The sequence below is a fragment of the Silene latifolia genome, chromosome 2 (genome assembly GCF_048544455.1).
Source record: "Silene latifolia isolate original U9 population chromosome 2, ASM4854445v1, whole genome shotgun sequence".
NCBI lineage: Eukaryota > Viridiplantae > Streptophyta > Magnoliopsida > Caryophyllales > Caryophyllaceae > Silene > Silene latifolia.
In genome coordinates this window covers 164751917-164762781 of record NC_133527.1, presented here as the reverse complement: position 1 = coordinate 164762781, position 10865 = coordinate 164751917, and the positions used below count along the sequence as shown (strand labels likewise).

Genomic DNA, 10865 nt, shown 5'->3' with positions numbered 1-10865 from the left:
TTTTCAGATGCCAGCAGTCGTTAGTTAAGTGGCCGGTGTGGCCGTGGTACTCACAGTTAACTAAATTTCTAAAGAAACAAAAGAACAATAAAAACAATAAAGTTACACACTAATTATATTCGCGGTTGGAATCACCCTTAGTTTACACAATATTACAATAAATCAACAATGTTATACTATATTTCTCTTTATATATAAATTAAATAATTAAGAGTGACTTTATAATGGTCTTAAACCACAATGATATAGTTGTGATTAGTAGAAAACTTGATTCACGCAATACAATCTTTGTGTTCAAACAAAAAATTTATAGTATTAATAACTAAATCATTATGCAACTTTATACTCCATACATTGATACAAAAATCAAATGACGTATAACTACAATAAATTTGTCTACTTGAATATTCAAAATAAGGAGGTTAGTTAATAACATACCATTAATATCATTATTATCATAGTAAGATATAATCTGTACTATCGAGTCCGTCGTAATTTTATTGTTGACGTTGCAATGAATCAATTCCTCGTCTTCAAATGACTTTCGTATGTTGTTTCCTGTAAAATAAAAATAAAAAGCACAAAATTAGATCTCATAGGATAAAAGTTTATCAGGTTCACAAAATTAATGGCAAAATAAATTTATAGGGATAGGGCATTCAAAGGAGGTTTATGGGAAGTGATCCTTTGCAGGGTTTATATACACCAAATATTTTGCATTCTTTAGACGATATTTGTAACACCCCGTAAATTTGAAGACCTTTATTATATTTTAAAAGTAATATTTTAATCTATTTTAATTTTATATTAATTTATTTGAAATAAAATTTATTTGATAAAACATAATCTTATTTTATTTTGAAGAAATGTAATTATTTTTGATAGTTTAGAAATGTTTAAAAGTGATTTAAACTATATTTAAACCTTTTCCTTTGATAAAATGAGTTTCGGATAAAAGTCGTAAAATTGGGATTTTCCCATTTCTTACGGTCGTTGGGTAAACGAGTTTGGATATTGGGCATATGACTACTTAATCTTTTAGTAAAATCTTGTTTAAGAACTTTAATATTCTCGGAAATCGCGTTCGACGAATATTTCTAATTACCGACGAAGCAAACCCAAAACGTAAACAATTGACCACCTCCCCTCCATTTGGACCGACCCCCCTCCCTCCTTTTGCCTCCTCTTTCAATCTTCATTTCCTCCATAACTCACTCTCTCTCTTTCTTTCATCAAACACCAAATTCCTCTCAAAAATCCTCCTTACAATCTCTAAATCCTTCATAAATCCTTCATTTCTCCACCAATTTGCATAAAAATTATATATTTGGAATCCTCTTTTTATTCTTCATCTACTAGTAAGCTTTATTTTCATTTTCCCCAATTTTTGTTTAAGGCTCATCTTTTTAGGGATTCGAATTTAGCTTAATAATTGTGTTTTTGTTGTTCTTATCGGTGAAAAATTTGAAGATGAGTTAGGTGATTCATATGTGGTTGAAGATGAAGAGTAATTTTGGGATTTAGAAGCTTTCTCAAGTTATTACTTGTCTCTTTGCTGGCTTAAGGTAACTATTCCGAGTTACTCGACGATTTAATGTCACATTAGTAGTTGTATTTGTTGTTTGTTGTTGTTTGTTGTCGTTTGTTGTTGTTTGAGACGATCTTGTTGATAAATGAATGAATAGAGTAAGATGAGTATGCTTATGTTTAATTTATGTTACCCATTTGTATATTATTGTTTGGAACAAATTTGGATGAGGAATTATGTGTTGTGACAAGTCCGTGTTTTGGCTGGAACGCGTCAGTACCGGACCGAGTCGGTTTCCAATATTTCCAAAAATATGACAGGTTGAATGTAACACCCCACGGTAATTGAAGAGGTCCAGTGATAGGCTTAAATGACTAGTGCTTGAAAGGGATTGAAAGTACTACTCATATCAACAAAGTGCACTTTCTTTTATGGTCATCCATGCGAAAGAACTCCAAAGTTAAGCGTGCTTGGCTGGGAGTAGTCTTAGGATGGGTGACCTCCTGGTAAGGTTTCCGGGATGCGCATGAGTGAGGACAAAATGCGCTGTAAAAGACCCGTGTTGATCTGTGGGCCATGTACACAGCCTGGTGAGCTATCATAAGTAACCGCTCCCGACCCGGTTTGGGCCGGGCTGTTACAAGTGGTATCAGAGCAACCCTGCGACCGTGTGGTGATCGGAGGCAGTTTTATACGCTCCTGGAGGCAGTGGTTATACTCTCCATTGTGATCACACACCTAGCGGGGGAGGATTCTGGGTTAGCGGTTATGCTCCAGGCGCAACGAGGACGTTGCGTTCTTCAAGTGTGGGTGACTGTAACACCCCACGGTAATTGAAGAGGTCCAGTGATAGGCTTAAATTGTAACGCCCCGTAAATTTCGGACCGTTAATATATTTCGAAAATAATTAATTAATCAAGTAAAATTTGACAATAATGTATTTAAAGTAAAAATAATTCAAAGAAATATAATTTTATTATATTTTGAAGAAAAGTATTTATTTTGATAGTTTTGAAATGTTTAAAAATAGTTTAAACCGTGTAAAATCTTTTATTTCGAAATAAGGGCGTATCGGGGGGAAAATGACAATTCGTTTAAACGTTGGGTAAACGAATTTGGAAATGGGTCGTATGAATACTCAATTTTCTTGTAATCTCGTGTTTAAAAACTTTGGTCTTGACGGAATTTGCATTTGACTTACGGATTTAATTATTATCGAAACGAGTCAAAACCGACTCGTAAAAATCCCGACTAAAAATCCCGCACTTTCTCCTTTCCTCTTCCCTTTCCGCGGACCAGCCCCCTCCCTTTCCATTTTCTGTTTTTTTTTTCTTTCTTTCTTCTTCCTTAGCTTTCCAAAACACCATTTACATAAACCTTAAGATTTCAAGCTAAAAATCGTCACAATTTCTTCGTTACTAGTCCGTTTTTCGCATAATTTACCTTTCCGGAATCCTCTCGTCGCGATCTACAACTTGGTATAATTTAATTTCAGTTTTCATTAAGTTGTTTTAAGACCAAAATTCGGTAATTTCGGTTTTTATGCTTAATTAGTGTGTTTTTATTGTCTAATTAGGTGAAGATTTGGAGGACGAGTTCGGGGACTCGTATATTGTAGAGGATAGCGGCTAGTTGTTGTTAGGGTTTCGGTTTTGAGGTGCTAATTGCTCATTTTCTAGCTTAAGGTAACATATTTCGAGTTACTCGACGGATTATCGTCACAATCTTTGTTGTTTTGGATGTTTTGTAATTTTTGGTTTAAGTAATAATTTTCACATGTTAAAATATGGTTGCATGCATGCTTAATTTATGCCTTTTGGTTAGTTTAAGTTAGGATATTAGTAATGGAACGATTAATTAATGATTAGATGATGTTAAAACGAGTTAAAATGAAGAAAAACGGAAAAAAAGAGGAATAGGGTGACGGGCAAAGCGGCCGGGCAGGCGTGGCAGCCCACGGCTAGACCACGGCTAGCCCGGGTCGGTCCGTTGCTTGTTTCGTGGTTTTCCAAGCTTTGTTCATCATTTTAGGTTGATTAATGTTATGATTAGTATAAGTAACAAATGGGTAGTAATTTGAATTGAATCATTCTAGTAATAAAAAAAAATATGTTAATGGTAAAATTGTGCTTATATTAATAGTTATCACATGTTAGGATAGTTTACAAAATGAAATTGTAATTCATAGGCTCAAAATGAATTTTCTTAGCGATAATTGTAATGTTTTGTTGATTGTGCCGAAAACTGAGCCTTAGTCCCTTTGACTGATGCGATGTCAGTTAATTGAGTGATTGGTCACCACAATTTGACCCGCACTGCCGCAGGGCAGGGGTTGCGGGTAAAAATTCGGTTGAATGATTTAGATAATCGGCCTTTTTCTTGTTTTAGGCCATTTATCAAGCTTTAGTTCACATGTATAGCTTATTGAATTTAATAGCTTCTTATTTTGTAGTAATGGCCCTAGTTTCCCCTAAAGCCTTAAATATTGTTATAATTGCTAGGATTGGAAATTAGTATTGAATACTATTGAGGAACTGTTGGTTTATCTGCTGAATAGACAATATTATATAGCCTTTTACATGATAGAATGTTAGAATTCATGTTGGTAAGTGGGACTTTTTGCCCTCTTATGGTTAAGTGGGTGTCTTAATTGACTTGTGTGGTGAGTCGTGTGTGGTGTGGGCTAAAGTATTCAAGCTGGGACTGGCTGGGACTAGGTCCTAGGTGAGTATTTCGGCCTTCATCATAGATAGGTCTTTATAGTCTCTGACGAGTATATGTTCACTGCTTGATAGCCTTTGTGTTCCTGACTAGTGGATTTATATCCAAGTTGGGGCATGACCTCAGGTACTTATTTTGATAGTATGGGGTCAGCTTAAGTACTAGCCAACCCTTCGGTGGTGTCCTTAGGGTACTCACTTCACTTTGTTTTAAAAAAGTTGTGGGTCTTGGGTGCGGTGGTGTGTATCCGCATGTCTAGGTCTCATGTGATTTTAGGCTAGGGTTGTGTTGTCTCTTGGCCATGTTTTATTAATATTAACCGCTGAGCCAAGATACCGGTTCGATTACCTTCCCTACCTCGTGGTGTAGACTCGAGTTACAAAGTGACTATTGACCGTACTAAGAACTTATGCATGTCTTTGATATATTGCCCTTTCTTCTATGGTGATTTTATGAACTGTAATAGGTGAGATGTAAGCCGATTCTGATTGATAAAGTTTGGATTACTATTTGAATTATATGATTCACATGATAGTTTAGTTTGGTCAGTTTAGGGGTCATTTGTTAGAATACATGATAAGTAAATGGTTTATCAAATTGTTTACATGTTACATTAATTTTGACGATTCGTGGCTGGGAGGACTCGAAGTTACTCCCCACTGAATTGTGGCTTTCGTGTTTGTATAAAATGCGATTGACAGGTTGTTGATGCTTTGTTGGGGGTCACAGACGAGCTAGTGAGCAAGGAACCTTGGACCTAGTTTTGGCTATTCTATTAGTAACCCTTTTATCCTTTGGTTTGTATATTATTTGAAGGGACATATGTCTCCCTTTTCTATTTTGGGTTTGTATCATTCTACTTTCTATTTAGCTATGGCAAAGTAGTTCATCAGCTTTTGCAGGGTTTTGGCACCCGCTTCTGGGAATGTTGGACTTCTTGAGTTGGATTGGTTGTGAATGGTTTAGTTAGAAAATTTTTTGAAATTGCAGGTTTTTGGATAGTTGAACCATTTACAAACATATCCTACCAGTTTTTCCGTAGAATTTACGCATTTAAGTATTTAGATAACGCTAATTTTTAAGGGTGTCACAGTTGGTATCAGAGCCTATTGCTCCTGACGCACGTTTGTGCACCCCACTTAAAAATCACTCGACCTCTAAATAATAAACTTGAGAGAAGGGTAGGATGGGTAGAATTAGGATTTTATGTGGTAGTCTGTTTGTGATTGCTAATTGATAGGTACTAATTAAATTTTTCCCTTTTGAAAGATGGCTCCGCCAAGAAGAGACATTGATGATGCTATTTTATTAGTTCTTACTCAAATTCTCCAAAATCAACAAAATCAACAAGCTCCTCTTCCTCCGCCAGCTGTGGGTACTCCAGGCACCTATACCTGGGTGGCTAATCAGCTGACCCGAATCAACACTCCCACTTATGGTGGAGAGATTGATCCAGCTGCTCTTACAGGGTGGTTTAGGGAGTTGGAGAAAAGCTTTACTCTATATGATGTTAAGGAGGAACATAAAGTGAAGCTAGCCTCTCATTTCCTAGTACGAGAAGCAGACCGGTGGTGGTCCATGACTGGGCCTACCGTTTCAGCTGAACCAGGATTTGACTGGATACGTTTCAAGGAGTTAGTGGAGGCCCGTTTCTATCCTCAAGAGTCAAAGCAAAAAAAGTTGAAGGGATTCATGGAGTTGAAGCAAGGAAGCCTTCCGATTCGGACCTTCACTGATAAATTCAATGAGTTGGCTCATTATGCCACTAGATTAGTGAAGGATGACAATGAAAAAGCCTTCTTCTATCTTGAAAAGCTCTCCCCTAAGATCAAAAGCATGGTCCGTCGGGATTCTACTAGCTTTGTTTCAATTTATAATGATGCTTTGTGGGCCGAGAATTCATTGAAAGAAATTGAAAATGAAGCTCGTGCAACTAGTTCTAGTCTTGGCAAGAGGCCTTTATATCCCTCTTCTAGGCCCTTTACTCCTTCACCCAGGTTCATTTCATCTCCCTCTGACCCAAACAAGAGGAGATTTGTTTCTAATGTGCAAGCTAACCGGGGTGGTCAATCTTCAGCTGTTAGTGATAATAAAGGTACTAGAGACCGACTGTGCTATAACTGCAAGAAACCAGCACACCCTGGTAAATGCTTTGTTGATCCTATCATATGTTTTTCTTGTAACAAACCGGGCCACAAGGCTAATGTTTGCCCGGAGAGGAAGGTGACAACTCCTACTGCTCCTGTCGTCCCAGTGAGGCCAGTGAGGCCGAAGGGCCGTATCTTTGTTATGAGCCGAGCTGAAGCTGAGGCACATCCTGATATCATTACCGGTACATTTTCTATTTTTGATGCTCCTTGTTTGGTACTATTTGATACGGGTGCCTCTTTATCTTTCATTTCAATAAAACTTTCCAATAAATTGTCACTTGAATCATCACATGAAGAAAGCACATCTATATCCTTACCCTCTGGTGATGTCTTTTCCTGTTCAAAAGTCTATCCTGAAGTCCCTATTTCTATTATGGGATCTATATTTTCAGCAAATCTTTTCCAATTTCCACTGGAAGAATTTGATGTCATTTTGGGCATGGATTGGTTACATACTTATCATGCTCGATTTGAATGTCGAGACCAGAAAATAATTCTTACAAACCCTTCAGGTCACCGTGTGTCTTATCAAATGGTTAAAAGACAAACCGGTACTAAACTAATTTCTGCTATGAAGTTTGTCAATGCAATGAAAAAGGGTCATCAAGCCTTTTTGTGTATGGTGACTACTTCTGATTCTCCTTCTCTGCCTCCTAAAGAGAACATTCCAAAGTAGTATGTGAATTTCCGATGTTTTTCCCGATGAGCTACCGGAATTCCTCCCGAAAGGGAAGTTGAATTTGCTATCGATCTTATTCCCGGTACCGCCCTATTGCTAAAGCTCCTTATAGGTCGGCACCATCTCGAAATGAAAGAATCAAGACTCACTGGATGATTTGATTGCCAAAGGTTTTATTCAACCTAGCTTTTCACCTTGGGGTGCTCCTGTTCTCTTTGTAAGAAAGAAGGATGGATCTATGCGATTATGCATAGATTATCGTGAACTTAACCGAGTTACTATCAAGAATAAATATCCTCTTCCTAGAATTGATGATCTTTTCGATCAGCTCCGTGGTGCTTCTACTTTTTCTAAAATTGATCTTCGTTCGGGCTATCATCAAATTCCGGTCCGAGAAGCTGACATTCCTAAAACTGCCTTCAGTACGAGATATGGTCATTTCGAGTTTACGGTGATGCCATTCGGTTTGACCAATGCTCCAGCTGTATTCATGGATCAGATGAACCGTACTTTCAGAGAACACCTCGACAAGTGTGTTGTAGTGTTCATTGATGACATCTTGATCTATTCTAAATCTGAAGAAGAACATGTCCAACATCTTCGTGCTATTTTGGAGATTTTGCGCCATGAAAGATGGTATGCTAAATTCTCTAAATGTGAATTATGGTTACCTAAAGTGACCTTCCTTGGGCATGTCATTTCGAAAGAGGGTGTTATGGTAGATCCTGCCAAGATTGAAGCCGTTGTTGATTGGAAAAGTCCAACCAATGTTTCTGAAATCCGTAGTTTTCTTGGCTTGGCGGGTTACTATCGACGATTTGTGAAGGATTTTTCAAAGATTGCTAGGCCGATGACTCAGCTGTTGAAGAAAGAGTCTAAGTTTGTGTGGTCTGAAGAATGTGAAAATGCCTTCCAGGAATTGAAAAAGAGAATGACTACCGCTCCGGTGTTGACCTTACCTGAAGAAGGAGTGGACTTTGATGTATACTGTGATGCTTCTAAGCATGGTATAGGTTGTGTCTTGATGCAAAAGAGGAAAGTCATTGTTTATGCCTCTCGACAGCTTAGAGTTCATGAAGTTAACTACCCGACTCATGATCTTGAATTAGCTGCGGTAGTACATGCTTTGAAGATTTGGAGACACTACCTCATTGGAGTCCATTGCAACATCTACACCGACCACAAGAGCCTGAAATATCTATTTACCCAAAAAGAGCTGAACATGAGACAAAGAAGATGGTTAGAATTGGTGAATGACTATGATGCCGACCTAATTTATCACGAAGGAAAAGCTAATGTGGTGGCTGATGCTCTTAGCAGAAAATCCTGTCATTCTTTGAATTCTTTTCGGGACTTACCTCCTGAACTTGCTTTAGAACTTCAAAAATTGGGAGTAAGCCTTGTAAAAAGGGGCTCTCATCATCTTGATGCCATGTCAGCTGAACCTGATTTTCACCGTGAGATCCGTACTTGCCTTCCTAATGATCCTACTTTCATATCCATTCGAGCTAAAATTCAACTTGGGCAAGCTAAGGATTGTAAGATTGATGATGATGGGTATCTCCGTTATCATGGTAGAATCTATGTTCCGAGTGCAGCTGATTTGAGAAAAAGAGTTCTTGATGAAGCACACCTTTCTCCTTACTCCATTCATCCGGGAGGTACCAAGATGTACAAAGATTTGAGATTGCAATTCTGGTGGCCTAGGATGAAAATTGAAGTTATGGAGTATGTCAGTAAATGCCTCACCTGTCAGAAAGTAAAGATTGAGCATCAAAAGCCCGGGGGTTTGCTTCAACCCTTGGATGTTCCTCTTTGGAAATGGGAGTCTATTTCCATGGACTTTGTGATGGCCTTACCCAGGACTTCCACTGGGAAGAATGCTATTTGGGTGGTTGTGGACCGATTGACTAAATGTGCTCGGTTTATTCCCATCAAAGAGACTTGGAGATTAGAAGTTCTAGCTGGTGCCTATGTGAATGAAGTAGTACGCTATCATGGGGTTCCTAAAGATATAGTTTCAGATCGGGATCCTCGATTTTGTTCTCGTTTCTGGACTGCATTACAGGAGGCCTTGGGTAGTAAACTTTTAATGAGCACTGCTTTTCACGCCGCCACTGATGGTCAAACTGAGAGAACAATTCAAACCTTAGAGGATCTTCTTCGTGCCTGTGCCTTAGATTTCCAAACTTCTTGGGAGAAATGTTTACCTTTGGTTGAATTCTCTTACAACAACAGCTATCAAACTTCCATTAAAATGGCACCATATGAAGCTCTGTATGGTAGAAAATGCCGTACTCACATCTCTGGGGATCAAACCCAAAATGTTCCAATGTTAGGACCTGATTTGGTGACCGAGTCCATTGAACAAGTTAAAATCATTCGAGAGCGGATGAAAGCCGCTCAGGACCGTCAAAAATCATATGCTGATGTCCGTCGTCGACCACTTTCCTTTGAGGTTGATGATCAAGTATTCCTTAAAGTGTCACCTATGAAAGGGGTGAAACGGTTTGGCGTTAAAGGGAAGCTGAGCCCTAAATATATTGGACCTTTCCTGGTGATTGAAAAGATTGGTCCTGCTGCTTATCGTTTAGAATTGCCCCCAAATCTGAGCAAGGTTCACAATGTCTTCCATGTTTCTCAATTGAGGAAGTACATTAGTGACCCTAGTCATATAATCCAAGAAGAGATTCTTGAATTGGAGCCTAACTTGGTGGTTGAAGAAAGGCCAATTCGGATTCTTGAAAAAGCCAACAAGCAACTTAGGAGCAAAGTTGTACCTCTAGTCCGTATTCTTTGGCGTTGTGGAAATGTCGAAGAAGAGACTTGGGAGACTGAAGCTTCTATGTTAGCTAAATATCCTGAATTATTCTCGTAAGGTATTCCTTTTCTTACTCTTTTTCCGAGTTACTAAGCCGTATTTACCCGTAATTTAGTAAGATATTATTCTTACTATAGAACTTTAAACTGAAAGTTTGAAAATGCTTTTATGATTTTCAATGGTTTTAACATTAGTGAATGTTAAATCTCGTTGTTGGTGACGTCCCAATAATGGGTTTTCTCATTTATTGGTGTAGAAATATTTTTATATCTTGATATGAATATGGATGTTCTTGTCTGATCAACAAGAGTATCACCGTTTCATTGAAAAGATACCTATATTTTCTTATAACTATAATTTCTCCTTCTAAGTTTCGAGGGCGAAACTTTTTAAAAGGAGGGGTGATTGTAACGCCCCGTAAATTTCGGACCGTTAATATATTTCGAAAATAATTAATTAATCAAGTAAAATTTGACAATAATGTATTTAAAGTAAAAATAATTCAAAGAAATATAATTTTATTATATTTTGAAGAAAAGTATTTATTTTGATAGTTTTGAAATGTTTAAAAATAGTTTAAACCGTGTAAAATCTTTTATTTCGAAATAAGGGCGTATCGGGGGGAAAATGACAATTCGTTTGAACGTTGGGTAAACGAATTTGGAAATGGGTCGTATGAATACTCAATTTTCTTGTAATCTCGTGTTTAAAAACTTTGGTCTTGACGGAATTTGCATTTGACTTACGGATTTAATTATTATCGAAACGAGTCAAAACCGACTCGTAAAAATCCCGACTAAAAATCCCGCACTTTCTCCTTTCCTCTTCCCTTTCCGCGGACCAGCCCCCTCCCTTTCCATTTTCTGTTTTTTTTTTCTTTCTTTCTTCTTCCTTAGCTTTCCAAAACACCATTTACATAAACCTTAAGATTTCAAGCTAAAAATCGTCACAATTTCTTCGTTACTT

The 10865-nt window shown here is 37.7% G+C and overlaps 1 long non-coding RNA gene across 1 annotated transcript; it reads left to right on the top strand.

Moving 5' to 3' along the window:
* The first annotated feature begins 2857 nt into the window (after positions 1 to 2857).
* LOC141630944 (uncharacterized) lies at positions 2858 to 5141 on the top strand. The gene is made up of 3 exons (XR_012537572.1): positions 2858 to 3006; positions 3105 to 3213; positions 4951 to 5141. It is a non-coding gene; the product is annotated as an uncharacterized LOC141630944 (long non-coding RNA).
* The last annotated feature ends 5724 nt before the right edge of the window (positions 5142 to 10865 follow it).